The 15,854-nt window shown below is 40.8% G+C and overlaps 1 long non-coding RNA gene across 1 annotated transcript in view; it reads left to right on the top strand.

The window, feature by feature from the left end:
* Positions 1-15,854, top strand: part of LOC146501813 (uncharacterized) — a 36,590-nt gene extending 20,736 nt beyond the window's left edge. Inside the window, exon 2 of the long non-coding RNA XR_014869649.1 lies at positions 1-15,854. This exon is cut by the window's left edge and continues 20,489 nt beyond it. This is a non-coding gene — a long non-coding RNA (uncharacterized LOC146501813).

Genomic DNA, 15,854 nt, shown 5'->3' with positions numbered 1-15,854 from the left:
TAACACACACACCTTATCAAAGCCTAAGAAGACATACGTAAACCTATTCTTGAACTAATCTGGGTGGCTTATTGTCATAAATATGGAATAATGTGTAATATATGTTCTGTGATGGCCGATGAAAATAGAAAATGTTATTTTACAGGTGTGTCAAGTCAAGCTGGCGGAGTGAACTAAAGTTACAAGTCAAATCATGAAGCAATTGACCTTGAAAGTGTTATTTAACTGGTAAAAAATGGACATTAGGCACTTAGAAATTCACAAAAACTTATTTCTCTTTAGGACTACAATAGAAGAAGAGGGGTGTGAAATATATCTACTATATCGTTCTATTCACACTCGCAGGATTGCTGACGAGATGAGCACCGATGTCAAAGCAAACAAAAAGGTAAAGCGTAGCCAAAGATGAAGTGTTTTGTGCACAATTGTCTTATTTACATTTCCCTGCTGTCAAAACTGTTTTATTCTCAGTGGTTTTGCGCTGTCATAGATAATGGATGAACATTGCTTTAGCAGTATAAAATGCCTTTATGAAGTTTGGAATTGATTTTCCGATAAAGTTGCTTTGACAAGAACTCCAGAAGTAAATTTCTGTCAGATATGAAACACAAATTCTGAGGCTGACACGGACAGACACACTTTTGTTTCCCGCTATGAAAATAAAATGACCGAACTGGCAAATTCGTGTCTTTTTAAATTTTGTGGAGAATAGCATAAAAATATTTTGTTATGTAAACCACAGAGACAAAAAACTACATTTGTTAGTAACCAAGGATTGTGAAAGATTTCTGTGGTCACCTTCCTTAGCACAAGTTTTTAAATATAAATAAATGAACTGCTTACTGTCAACTTTTGAATTCTCTTCTTAAAAAGCTTATGAAACAGGGCCCCTCAAAATGTGCTTCTTTGTCTTAACTTTCGACTACAGTGACCTATAAAAAAGTGGAAATTTCACCGGAAACTAGTAAAATTGGCAAACTTAGAGATTTGCTCACAAACCAAATCCACTTTCTTTTCTCTTATCAGCAGATTTGTGCTGCTCGCAAATCTAACATGCCATTTTGACAGCGCTGACCTTTGGAGGGATGGACATGCAGGAATCCAGGAGCGGAGGGAGCATTCAAGTATAAACGGCTCTATAAAAAAGTGTGTTATTTCACAGGAATCAGTAGCTTGTTGACACATTGATTACTAAGCTAAGCCAAAGTCCTTCCACAGCAAGTTTTGCTCTTGGCATGTTGTTTTTGGTTTTAAGATCTTTAAGTTTATTGGTCACTGAAACATAATTCACTATATATACACTCACTCCTTTATTAAGTACGGTTAAAGACATCAACATTTTAGGAATGTAGACATGATCAAAAATAACCTGCTGAAAGCTCAAAACCAAGCATCAGAATCGAGAAGAAAGGGGATTAATCACTTTGGTAGCTGGTTCTAGACAGGCTGATCTAGTACACAATTTCCCACACAATCACCCCTAGGGTTCATACAGAGTGCTCAGAAAAAGAGAAACAATGCAGTAAGGAGCAGTTCCCCGAGTGAAAATACCTTTATGCATGCCAGACGTCAGAGAAGAATGATCAGACTTCTTCAAGTAAGCTAGCAGCAACTCAAGGTTTTCAGAAGAGCATCTCTGAATACACAACACAAAAGACCTTGGCATACATGGGCTACAGCAGCAGAAGACCACACCAACTGCTACTCGTGGCCAGATAAGAACAAGAAAATGAAGATGCAATCACATGAGCTCAACAAAATTGAACTGCAAAAGATGTTGCCAGCCTGATGAGTCTCAATTTCTGCTGGTAAGTTTAGAGTTTGGCATAAAGAACATGAAATCATGGATCCATCCTGCCTTGTATCAACAGTTCAGGCTCTTTATGGTGGTGCAACAGTGTGGGATATTTTCTTAGCACACTCTGGGCCCCCTAGTACCAGCTGAGCATCGTTTAAATAAAACCTTAAGTATGTTACAGACTACGTGTATTTCTTTAAAGATGTAGCCAATGAATATAGAAGAACTGCGTGACTATGCTATCATGTCAACATGGACCAAAATCTCTGAGTTATGGTTCCAGCACCTTGTTGAATTTGTGCTACATTTTGCATGCTTTTGCATGGGCCCAACCCAGTACTATGAAGGTGTACCTGATAAAGTGATAAGTGGGTGTAAATCACTTGTCAAATCTGATTAAAAAAGACGTAAAAGTTTTGGTCACTTTGCTCCTAATTAAGGTCTGCTACACATGTATATTGCAAAGATTTACAGCATAACAGCTTTATTAACGATTCAATTGAGTGTTGGCACGATCACCGCTTCTGGTTCATTCCACCAGAGCACTTGTACAAATGTCATGCTAAGTCATGTTAAGGATGTAATAATGTAAGAAAAATTATAAATACACTCAAATCTTTACTACGATGAGAAGCAACTACCAATAAACCTCAGCTGGGAGGTATGGGGTGAACAGTTACAGTAATTTAAAATGAAATACCCTGGGACTGCAATCATTATGTCACCAAGATTTTACTGTGAGTGACAGTAGGCAACTTCAGCTATCCCCCCCCCCCCCCCCCCAAAAAAAAAAAATCATTATCTTAATCAAAAAAATAATAATTTGCAATAGATATGGATTTAAATTTTACTGAATAACACAATTCAAATGAACTGTATTTCAGAATTTACCCTACGGTCTATGTCATAAAAGAACCTCAGAATTTTCCGCTTAACAGTCTCTTTTTGTACTGGGATTTAAGAATTGGCACAGGGATTCTGGCAGACAGTTTGTCTTAATAATTTACCCCATCTTGTGCCTGCTTGGCATCTCTTCCCAAAGGAATTAGGAGGGGTTTGCTGGATCCATGGCGCCTGATATTGTTGCTGAACCACACGCTGCACTGTGGACTGGGACGCTAGCAAGAGAAACAGCAGGCATTGGTGGGTTAGTCATGGGAGCTGTGGTAGTTCACAGAGGTATGAATGGTGTCATTGCCATGGCTCTATAGGGGGCCCAATGTGTGTAATGATGTCGACATGCTAGGGAGGGTTATTGCACCTCAGGCAGTGCAGGCAGGCAAAAGGGTCTGTGTCGGTGGTGTCAGGGGGATCAGTAAGAACACATATGAAGCTAAAAATATTCACAGCGGGCATTGGCTTATTGATGGTGGCAGCAGGAGAGAAGTCTGAGATGGCAAATATGAAGCTTTAGCAGCTGAAGGTGAAATTCAGAGGGTGCCTCACAAGTTGAGGGAAAAAGAGCAGAAGAAGGACAAAATCAGAAGAATGTTCCAGCACTGTCATCTTGTTGCAGGTGCAATGCACAACTAAAGAAAAAAAAATCAGATTTTCTTTTTCTTCCCACTACTTTTAAAAGTCCTCGACCCTGCAGAGGTTTATTGGAAGTCAGTAATTTTTCACATAAAAATTGATCACTGTCTGCAGGATCCTGCACATTCATGACACTTCATCTACTTAATCACTCTCAGTCTGACAGAGCTATTGAAGAGCCTTTAATTCCGCCTGATCATAAGTGAGCAGCACTCTTAACAAGATAATGGCCTTTGAACCCTGCTTGAACTCTAGTCCTTGTAATTTGCTACATTGATTCCCTAAAGGTCAGTCTAAGTGTGCTAGCAAGTATGTATTTTGAACTTGTGGTTAACAGTCTCAAAAATGGTTTTGTTACACGGCTTCTGCAGTTCTGTAAAATGTCTACTGAATTGAAAGTGTACATGAGCACCATTTAAATCAGGGAAAAGCACCAGCCAAAGACTTTAAAGCATCAGAATCAAAAAGAGACAGGAAACATTAAAACAAACTTTTGCTTGTTTCAGTGTATGGAGATTTTTCTTTTTTATGTGCGTTTGTTTGATCATAAGTTGTGGTTTGGATGAAACATCCCTTTGCTACTGCTCTGTTCTGCAATTAACTCTGTCACTTCAATTTGTGTTCACAGTTTGCATGTTGATTTGATTACAAATCCACTTCTGTGTGGTCAGTCTTATACTACATAATCAAAGCTAATATGCACTGTGTGCACCCAGCGTCTTGCATGGTCACTCCAGCATCATATTTTTCATCCTATACTCCACAGTGCCACTTAAAAGTGTCTTACAGCCAAAATACCAAAACAGAACCATAAAACACCTAGGCCTACACATAAAAATCCACTTAGAGGCTACTGATGTGAGTATTTTAGTGACCCAACAAATGAAATGCCTCTTCACAAATCATCACGGCCTATAACTGTTCAACCTTGACATGTTGACTCCTACAAAAAATTATGAATTACTGATGTAACACAGCTACACAGCTGATGAATCCGTGAAGGGCACACTTGGATTTTTGAAGGATAATTCTGTTCTTTGATTTTTCTGGGCACCTGCGATACAAGGAAGGCACTTACAGCGTGCAGTTAATTGATTAAACATAAGTTAGTGTACACTGTCACGGCAGTACAAGACCATTACGCCTGACATTTTGACACAGTCTTCCCCAAATATGCACCTTCCATCAATCTAAATTAATGCCACCTTGTGTGCTCGGTCCTTTGGTGAATGTGTGATCTTTAATTAGCGCAGGTAATTTCCTTGCTAGGACAACATTTAGACCCTTATATCAATATTGAATGACTTGACAATCCATATTTCAATCCACATATCTCTTGCCTTGAAAACTGTGAAGATTCTAATCCAGCCAGGAGGTTCAAGAGTACGCGTTTAAAGTATGTTGATGCTACATTCTGCCACTTCACTTTGTTCCTTCATAAAACTTGCAGTAAATTGAGACAAACAGCCCCGAGTGACCTGAGCGAATTCATTCACCCACGCTCTGTCCAGTTCTTTCTTACAAATAGAAGAAGGTCCCCCCTGTCTACTCAGGTGCTGACCTGCATTCTCTGACTCTCTTCTCTCTCTTTCTCCGTGTCTGTGTCGACGTGGGTGAATTAACTCTGCTTACCTCCTCCCAGAAGAAGGCATGGCCACCCCAGAGTCCACTGGCACACGTGATTCCCATCTACAATTACCAGCCCCGGAGAAACACTTACCCGAGTTTAAACTTTCAGAGAACTCTTACTTGGTAAGAAAAAAAAATGCTGCATACTGACCAGTCAACTCTCTGGAAGAATCCTGTGTGGGTGAATAGCAGGAGGGTCTAAATTTATCAGGTGTGTTAAATGATTTTCGCTTTCCCTGGTGATTATCAGTGATAAATAAATATTTCTAGATGTAGCTTTAGTTCTTGATTTTTTTTCTTCTGTTAAGTGCAAACAATTTTGCAATTTTATTGTTCGATTAGAACAATCCTAAAATAAAACATATATTGAACTTGAGGACCTTATATCAAATTTGCACATAGACCAGGTCTTGTGGATTTCTGTGATTGGCAGGCAGTAAGGAAGGAGATCTATTTCTAATATAAAGCATAATCTCAGCTTTTTAAAATTATTTAACATCACATGCTGTTTTAAAAGATAGATGGGTGAGGTCTATTTGTACATATACACAAACAAGCAGGCCCTTGACTTCACTCCAAAGTAATTTGCAACTGGGATGGCCGCCATCCCTGAAATAGCATCTTGTTTTTTTTGGAAGAGAAGCTGCATGCATTTTAGCCAGAGGCTACTTGTCTGTCAACAGTGAGATAAACAAAGCAAGCAATCTCTATTAATCATTTACAACTTGCACTCATTAATAATTTCTGCATTCTGTCAAATGGCATGTTCAGACACGAAGGTGCTGTGTCAACAATGGACTCTCTTTGACAAGCTGCCTGCCTATAGCTATGAGTAGCACTGTTAGCAAATCCATCCAGAGGGTGCACTTATTTCCCTTTCTGGAGCATGTTTCTGCTGGCTACAGTCCTGCCAAACCCTTTCTTACATGTGTTCTGTCCTTCCAGCTCGCTTTTTTTTCATTGGAATCACAAATACGAAGCCTGTTCTGTCCACGGGGGGGATTACAAGGAGAGGAGAAATGTCTAATGCACTCATCTACAGTGCTCTGCTGTTATAAGTGAAGCCAGTGTATGTGTGTTTTGTGTGACATCTCAGAAAACTCCTCGTTGCTCCAAAATAGCTCAGCAGAGCTGTACTGTACATTAACTGACAATTTGTCAGTTAATGTACCTCGTCTTTCTGGCAGGAATGCCTTCAGAGGTCTCATGCTGCTCTGAAAATTGTGTGTGTGGACTCTTGGCTGTTTTACACCCTTTCATCTCACCGCTGGGGCTCTCCAAAGCCCTTGTAGTCCAAATCACAATGACACTACCCCACCTTTAGAGCTTCTTCGATGACAGAATCAGGGCAGCTTCGCTGTCACCAGCATCAAAGCTGCAGGGAGACAGAGATGGATTAATAAGTAAAGAAAAGTGCGACAGAACAAGAAAGGCGCCCAGATTACACAGAGACGGTAAAGACACCAAGGGCCTCTAAAGGAGAAGAAGTTTCCAAACCTGTTTGTTTTGTTGCACGAGCTGTAAGGGCTCTGTGCATGAGCATCTAGCATTCCAGGAACAGCGGGAGAGGAGAAGGAGGAAAGATGGACTGCCACTGCTAGCTGGCATATCCAAGTTTGAAAAGCAAAAGAAGGCATGTGCTTACACCCGCGTTCACCCAGCACGCCGCTGTTCATTATTCCACCAATCTGTCAGCTCCCACTGCTGAATCATCACGGCAACACAGGAGGAGGGCGCCAAGGCCTCCTGATGCTTTACAGTAATTTTCATGTTTGAGGACATGAATGGTTCATTATTTGTAAAAATGGAAATTTGAATAAGACACACTGATACGTGTGACAAAAGATTTCAAAGTGTAAGAACCGAGCTTTGTGTCTCGGAATGATCTACTCATGACACTTTGCGTTTAAATATTCATGTTTTGCCCTTTGTGTTCTCCTACGCTTCTTCTGTTGCCTAAAGCCTGCTCGATAAATTCACTAGTCGCATATCATAATTGGTATTAGCACTCTAGTTAGATATTCTAGGCTCTGGTTGTGTAATTAAACTTCCCATATATTTCCCAATCTATCATATGGGATATTGGTAAATTCATCTGGTGCCCAAAAGCCATCACAACAATCACCTGATCTTTTATTGCATCAAGATACTGAATGCCATTCTAGGCACGACGATGCTGCAGCTCTTTTCTCGGGTGTATGGCTCTCAATGCTTTTCCTCTCTGCCCATTGCTCTATTAGTTCTCCTATCCATCTATGACACGGTGTCTATCATAACTGCAAGAGAAAATCTCATCTCAGAATTTAAAGGCAATTTGTTACCGAGGCCCAACTCCAAACACCAGAGTATACAGCCTGAAGCTCCAGGACTCTATTTCCCCTGTAGTCAATCACACTGAAGTTCAACCCTATTAAAAACCAGTCTGATGATAAGGGATAAGGCTTTTTCCTTTTTTTTGTCGATATCAAATATATCCTGCTCGCCTCAAGGGGTTTATCAGATAGTTAGAAGTTTATGAGGCATCACTGTTTATCAGCTTCTATCTGGTGTTTAAGTATAATCTTTATGACACCCGAAAAACAGCTGTGAAATTTGTAGAGTGGCTGTAAGGTCACCCCGCCGATGGGTTGTGGCTAACAGCTGCCGGAGTCGATCGGCTTCCCTGCATCTCACCGGGTGAGACCAATTGAAGCCTAAACCCTCCCAGCTACTTGTGTCACAAAAACTGAACACCTATCACGGTTTATTACCGAAGGCACACAAACAAAAACGAGCACATAAAGTGCAAAGTCATCCGCTGAAGATCAGGTGTTCAAAGCGGTTATGGGATGGGATCATAGGACTTTATGAAGCCTGTAGCAACCTCACAAACAACCACACTCCCACACTTGATCTTGCTTGACCTAGGAGGGAAGAAGAGGTGGAATGAAGCTGGCTCTGCTTCGCTTCTAATCTGGTCTGACAGGTCCTGACTCCCAGAGTATGATTAATGTGAGCTGCAGCTGCAGCTGGACGCATTTAATGTCATCGGCAATATCACCCTGCTCCAACAGATGAGATCCCAGAAATCATAAATTCCCATGGCATGTTGTCCATATTCATTAGCAAACAATTTATTGCAGAATTTTGTTGTTATTTTCATATGAGGTGCCGCCGCATCCATCACTGAGTCAGGCCCTGAGCCCAGGAGTGCCACAGAAAGTCAAAGACTGATAGCCTGTACCCAGCTGCCATGAATCATCCGTCTGGTGCTCAGTCATTAACCAGGTGCCAATTTGAATTTGGCTTTTTGTGGGACAATTCTAGTTGTTCCCTCTGGAGAGAGCAGGGAGGAAACCTAAGCATATGGGCTGCAAACATTCAGTGTGGAGTCTGCTATCTTACATGCCCATGAGTAAAACAAGCGATGGCCCGTAAGGAACAACTTGTAACGAGACGGGAAATATCATTGGTCAAAGCAATGATTAATTCAAGAGCCACACTCAGGACAGCTGTACTTGTACCAGGTTTCACATGATTCATCAGATATCATCAAAAAGTCACCGCAAGGAGCAAAGCACAAATTTTGATCCGAGCAAGTCAGTTTTATTTTGAGAGGGAAAAACTTTCACATCGTGTCATGTCTTACTCACCTGTGGCTGACCTTGGTGCATAATCTTGAAGTATTTTGTTTTGGCTGTTTGCTTTTCCTTATTGTGAAATCCCGCTCCATGATCCCACCTTGATTATATTACACTCTGCACCTTTATGTGTTTTGAAGAGTGGGAAAAGCTGCTTTTCAATTCTAGTCTTTGACATTTAGTGGTTGACTCAACAGAACTCTGAAAGTCAGAGTAAACAAAAGGTTTTCAGGCTCACATGGATAAAGGAGCGCACACACACACAGAAAAGAGAAAAAACAGCCGAATCACTGTTGATGTTTCATTGTGTTGCCCTCAATCTGGCAGTCAGCACACCACATAACCCCCAACACCACCTTCAACCAACTCAGCCATAAAATATTTTCTCATTCACTGCACGTTCCACGGTAGCATGCATCTTAATCTGAAGAGACGGTTCCATTTCAGCTCGCTCCCAATAACCTTCCCATTCATTGCTCCCCACGTACACCTTCAGTGAAAGAAAGGAAGCTCCCAGAAATAGAAACGAAAGAAGATGATTTCAGCAGCTGAATCACAGATTTAGTGGGAATAACATGAGTAGAAAAGAAGAGAGAGGAGTAAGGAAATGGGAAGCAAGTATAGATGTGAAAAAAGGAAACGAAAAGACGTGCAGAGAGAAAAAAGAGCCACTGTGTTTGGCTCTGTGGTGTATTAACTTCCTAAGGTGGGACTATTAGAAATGAATCTCATTGCTGTCACCGTCTGCCTAGTTAGAAAAAAGAAGGAAGCACCCTTTCAGCCGAGCACGGTGTTGCGTCAAGACGGACAAACTGGATAAATAGTCCACTTGCTCCATATTATCATGTTAAAAAAGCAATCAGTACCCCCGCCCCCCTCAAGGGAGTATCTAGAATTTGAGAGACAAATGAGGTTCGAATCAGAAATGAAATAGTCTAGAGGAAAGTAATGAGTGGATTCCACTTTCCTGATGAGCTTTATGCTGCTGACAAATTACAGGTAGACTGAATATTGAGTGCTGATAGACCCGGTTCAGCACACTTAAAAGTTCTCTGCCTGATCAGCATCCAAAAGTAGGGCTCATTTTGGCATTGGATGATGATATTCCAAAACAGTTTTTACACATTTTTGGGGTGGCTGTGGCTCGAGATATTGTTTACCAGTAGGAAGGTTGGTTAAATGATTTCCCACTCTTCCAGTCCATGTGTGGACGTATCCTTGGGTAAGATGCTGAATTCTTAGTTGCCCCCAGTGCACTCACTGGTGTGTGTGTGTGTGTGTGTGTGTGTGTGTGTGCGTGCGTGCGTGCGTGCGTGCGTGCGTGCGTGTGCGTGTGTGTGATTAGATGAATGAGTCTCAAATTAAGTAAAAAGGTGCTACATAAGTCCCGGTCTATTTACAAAGTATTTCATTTTCTTGTATTTATATAAAAAAACAAATCACAATATGAAAGATAATAACTCTGCAAGTAATTTGAACCAAATTTCAATATTTATCTGGTTATTTTTGAATATTAGATCTATTAAATGTAAACATGCTGACTGTAATTTTTTAATTGACTTAAATTTCAATTCAACTTTTGTGTTACTTTAAAGGATACCTATTATACCCATTTACCCCTCATATACACATATAGTTCATAATAATCCCTATTTATCACAGGATGCCCTGTCGTTCATCCAGTGTCCAAATTAAGCAGTTTTAGCTCACTTCCCTCTCCTTCTAAGACAAATTACTTCTGATTGGCAGCCCAGTCAGGAAGTGAGGGGACGGGGTTGCTCAGCTATATGCCTGAGACCAAATGATAAATTTATAATATCATGCACTGACCTATTTATTTGAAGTTTTGGTCATACTCATTATGAGTTTTCAGTGTTGTAACAGTATGACAAGCATGGGTAGGTTCCCCTTAGGTGGGGTTTAGTGTCAGGAATAGCACCGTCCATTTGTTCGCAACATACAACTAACCTTTTTAAATCAAGTACAGCTATTATTAAGCTGTTTGTTTCTTATTACTGTTGTATTGTGAGAAATTGCTTTGAGAGCTCTGAGTCATTCTTGAAAGAGATCACCAAGCGGATGGCTTTTTCTCGCAGATCTTTCAAAGGAAATGAGTTGACCACCTATTTGATCGCACCTATCTTGGTGACACAGGGACAGTCATCAGTCCAGCAATCCCTTTCTTTCTTTCCTAATTTCCTCTAGTCTAAAGACATCAGTAAGAGTTTAGCTTTGTTATGACAGATCCAGACACACCCCACAAAGGGAAAATAAACTATTACAACCAGAGGGGTTGCCTCCTGCTGGCCATTAGAAAGAACTGAAGTTTTAGGTATCTGAAGTGTTGGCAACACCTTTCAGAACCAGCAGTATTAGCACTACATATTAATTGTGGTAACAGTTCATGGAACTTCTGTTAAGCAATTATGAGTGAAAATATTAAAGAAATTATATTGCAAAGCCGATACAAGTGATGGTGCACAAACACTAGCAATACCCATTTTTCTTTAAAGTGTAACTTACTCGAAAATGTTACCTCTGGTGAATCCTGCCAGACCCTGTACCCTTTACAAGGGCGATTGTGGCTCAAGAGTTGGCAGTTCATCTTGTAATCGGAAGGTTGCCGGTTCGAGCCCCGGCTCCGACAGTCTCAGTTGTTGTGTCCTTGGGCAAGACACTTCACCCGTTGCCTACTGGTGGTGGTCAGAGGGCCCGGTGGCGCCAGTGTCTGGCAGCCTCACCTCTGTCAGTGCGCCCCAGGGCAGCTGTGGCTACAATGTAGCTTGCCATCACCAGTGTGTGAATGGGTGGATGACTGAATGTAGTGTAAAGCGCTTTGGGGTCCATAGGGACTAAGTAAAAGCGCTATACAAATACAGGCCATTTACAATCACAAAATTAATATACTATATATGCTGTATTACTCTGCATTACCTTAAAATTGGTATACGAGGTTTTACCAGTATGAACCATGCTTTCTATTGTAGAAGAAAAGCGCATTTAAAATTTTATTTAAATTTGAAATTGTTGTGTGTTAAATTTGTTGGCCACCTTTGGCACCACTCCTTGTTCACTTTCTGTTTTATGACAGTAGTGCAGATCACCCAGATGAACTCAGATCTTTTACCCAGCAGTTCCTCTAACATTTTAATTTTATTAAACCATAGAAAACTGAACAAGATTGGTATACCAGAAAAATTAGATGAATATATTTCTTGTTTTAGGCAAACACATGTGAATTAAAACTGATATATATATAATTTTAAAGCTTTTTTCTTCTTGCAAATATCCATAACTTAACTTTGCTACATTTACATCTGCTAAGATTTGTTGTTTTTTTTTGCTTGTGTAATAAAAACCTTGTAAACAGCTGAAGGCCTGTGGACACTTTTCAATTTCTCTATTATCTCCTGGAGTGAAAACATAAGGGAGGCTAATAAAGAGTGGCCTTGATTTAAATGTCATTGCACCTTGTTTTTGTTGCCATGGAAACATTTCAGCCAGACTTTGTTAATGTCATGGCTGGCTGATATTCTGAATCAACCAGACATGGAGGCTATCTTTGAGTGTAGTATTTGCGCCATCCAAATAGGTAGCCCCAGCAGGGCTGTTGTTCAAATGAAGGGAGGCAGTGTTTGTGGAAGAGTGAAAACCGGAAAAATAATAACAACAGATATTCTCCTTTTCCCCGCCCATGGGGATGACAGAGAAGCGTGATGTGTGGTTTTTGTCCTCAGGCTGCTTGAAATGTCACCAGTGCACACCGGTGATCACTGACAGGGGTGGCAGGAGGGAGGAAGACAGAATGCTGATGGGGAAGCTGGGAAAGGACTTGATGTCCAACTTCACCTGCTGCACATATGCATATATATGCCCCCATCAGCACTGGATAAACACTCAAACACAGGGCACACATAGTCACAGCTCAAAGGTGATAAAAGACAGAGCCACACGTGTTCTCATGCACAAATCCAGATTTTAGCCCAGGCTGTATTCTGACCTCAGAGAGAACTGGCTGTCACTGAAGTGTTGCGGGGAGCAGCAGGAGCACACAATTCTACTGAGGGAGCTGACCTTTTTTGCAGCATTTCTAACCTTTAGTGGTTTACCTGCTACATCTGCAGGGAATGTTTGCTCTCACACAGTCACGGTCTCTTGTTAGCTTTCTCAAAGAACACACTATATTGCTTATGCACTAGACGGACTTGGCTTATGAAAAATTGAATAATCCAATAAGACAGCTCCAGGATCTAAGAACAAGTAGCACCATCTCAGAACCCAAGACGGAATAAATGCTTCATGATCTCAATGTTTTCAGCTTGCTAAACCCCACTTCGCTCCCCATTGGTCAGTCATTATATGCACTAATGTTGTTATTCAAACTCGCAGAACTATTTCTTTGAATTTCTAAAAATACATCTCTGAGTTTGCATCATTACTAAATACATAATAGAATAAAGGAAAGCTAAGTTAACCCAAATTCTGTGTGAAATAATTTTAGGGTCTTTCTCTCTTGCTTTCTCAGTTGGAAACTTCGAGTATGTGTCAGCGTGTTTTACTTCAAGCTATTCACATTCCCTCAATTAAAGGTATGTGAGTCTACCTTGTGTAACGTTGCCTGACATTGGCTTCAAAATATAAAACAGCATCGTAAAAATATGTCACTCTAGTTTTTACTTATTCAGGAAGGTGAAAAGTAATTCAACTAAACTTGGATTGCCAACTAGTTGGAGCTGACACACTAAAACCTGCTTGAAAGGTTTGAATGAAATTGAAGAAATTGTATGGATATTGCAGATATTTTTGCAAGCAGGTTTAATTTTCGCTAGACTTTTGAAAAAGTGGCATCAACATTTAACCTAAAATGCCTGAAAATGCACAATCACGACAAGTCAGTTAACACGACATGCATGAGTTAAAATTGTGTTACCACATGTGTTACTAATTCTGGAAACACTCACAGACATATACACACAATTATTATTCATAGGACTGGGAGAGGAAGGTCTTAAGTTTGCTTTTCAATGTGAAAACGATTGTGATGGGTGAGCGAGCAGTTTCAGAGAGCAAGGGCACAGTGACTAAAATCACTCTCACCAGCCTTGGATCTAATTCAGGATTCAGCTAAGAGACATTAGCCTAAAGACATGAGAGGTCTCATTGGGTTATATGCAGTGAGTAAGTCGGAGATGTACAGAGGGGCCAAACCTCTGAGTGCTCTATTGTACTCAGAGCCTGTTAACTTGTTTCAGTACTAGTGTATTGAAAGTGTCCATTAACATTTAAGAAAATATTTGCTGTCACTACATTATGATGAGGATTATTATAATATATTGACAACTGCCTTTAAGATAAAAAAGGTAAAGCAGCGGTATATATTAGGGGTGCAACGATACACAAAATTCACGGTTCGGTTCGGTCGATACTTTGGTGTCACGGTTCGATATTTTTTCAATGCAAAAAAAATGTTCATGCCTTTTTAATTTGTCATTTATTAAATTTTCATGGCACATTCTGCACCACATCTCTGCGTTCATCATTTGTTTGAAGCCAGCTCACCTCCTGCAACCACTTTTCCAAGAATACGCGCTTCTTTTGTGGTTCGGACTCCTTTTGACATTTCTTTGGAGGTGGAGGAACATCACAGTAATTGCTTAAAGGAGCTTCTTCGACATCTTTAAGAGTTCTAAACAAATGTCTGTCCTCCTCCTGAAAATCTTATGTACGCAAACACGCGTTGCAACTTATCTTGTGCGTGTTTTTTATTTTGACAGCGAATGCGCTCCTGCGGACCACTTATGTGCAGCCCTGGTTATTTACCTTGTCATATTGCAGCCACAGAAATTCATTTGTCCATGAAACCATAAAGCTGCACTTTCTTTTTGCCTCATAGTCTGATTTGTCATAACTTTTCCATTTTGTGGTAAGCTTTTCTTTGGCTGTCACTTCTTCACCTTGACCTGTCTTATTTGGCTCAGCAGAACTAAAATATATATCCTGCTGCTTTTACACACGCACTCACATAACGCTCAGCGATTCTGCGCGATCAACCTCTCACATGTTTAAGCTTGCTGCGGGAGATTTCACTTGTCATGTTTGCATAGTAAGCTAATGATTGATAAGACGATGTCAGAGGAATTGGTGCGCAAATTATCATCACTCACCAATCAGTGCTGTCGCTCTCTATACACAGTTCGCGCGATTGCAAAGTGAAAGCAAAAAACAAGCGCAAATTCAAACGCGATTTCAATATGTCACATATTGACAGTGGCTCACCGATGCCAATGACATAATTACCCAGCTACATTTCCGAAAGAATGCAAAAGCATTGACATATATTTTTCCTTCCTACGATAGGCCGACGGGCAGGGCAGAGATAGATTTTGGTAGCCCGACTGGAAAAATCGCTAGCCCTGGGACATCGGGCTAGCGATTTTGCAAGCCCTGTATCTGATTGAGGAATCACTCATCTTTGGAAAAGAGAGTTAATTACAGAGAAATGGCTCTTTCCAAAATAAAAGCTATACTATACGCTTCTTCTGGGCTATATTCTCAGTAGCATATTAAACATATCAGGTCCCCATAAGGAGAATCATGTGCTAACGGCTGTCTAAATGACTCGGGTAAAGTTTGTAGCATGTGTGCTTGTTGTTTTTGTCTGCTTCCACTTGTCTTTGCACTAGGATGATGTCGCGTAAATGTGCAGTCATATTCGTTGTGTTCCCACTAGTGCTGTCAGCGTAAATCTCATTGAAATGACGTTAAAGCCACAACAAGGCAAATCTCCGTTAACGAGCTACCGCGGATCACCCCGTGCGTGGGGCTGGACGGCCAACACGTCAACGAGCTAACTGCGCTAACGCACTAGTTCCCACCCATGTAATTGAGTATTGCTGGCACATCCAACATACTGTTTTACTTTAGTCCATGACGCGCTTACCTTCAGGGTCATACTTCACATGAAAACCAAAATAGTTCCAAACGCCAGATCTGAATGAGGGTGGGGGAGGTTCAATTTGCCATGTTGCAAGGAGAGCTTAACTTCTGTATCGCTAGCTTGCCCTGCGCTCAGTGAATCTGCGTTCGACTACTCTGCCTAGGCTGCACTGTCGAGCGCAGATCCATTGAGCGCTCAACACAGACAGCACCGTCAGAAGGAAAGTTGATAAAATAAATTTAAAATTTTGTATTGTTCGATACATATGCGTACCGAACCGAAAGCACTGTATCGAACGGTTCAATATCGATACGAGTATCGTTGCACCCCTAGTATA

This window comes from Neolamprologus multifasciatus, chromosome 15, assembly GCF_963576455.1.
Source record: "Neolamprologus multifasciatus chromosome 15, fNeoMul1.2, whole genome shotgun sequence".
Classification (NCBI taxonomy): domain Eukaryota; kingdom Metazoa; phylum Chordata; class Actinopteri; order Cichliformes; family Cichlidae; genus Neolamprologus; species Neolamprologus multifasciatus.
The sequence above is the reverse complement of the archived record's forward strand: the minus strand, read 5'-3'. Positions and strand labels throughout refer to the sequence as shown.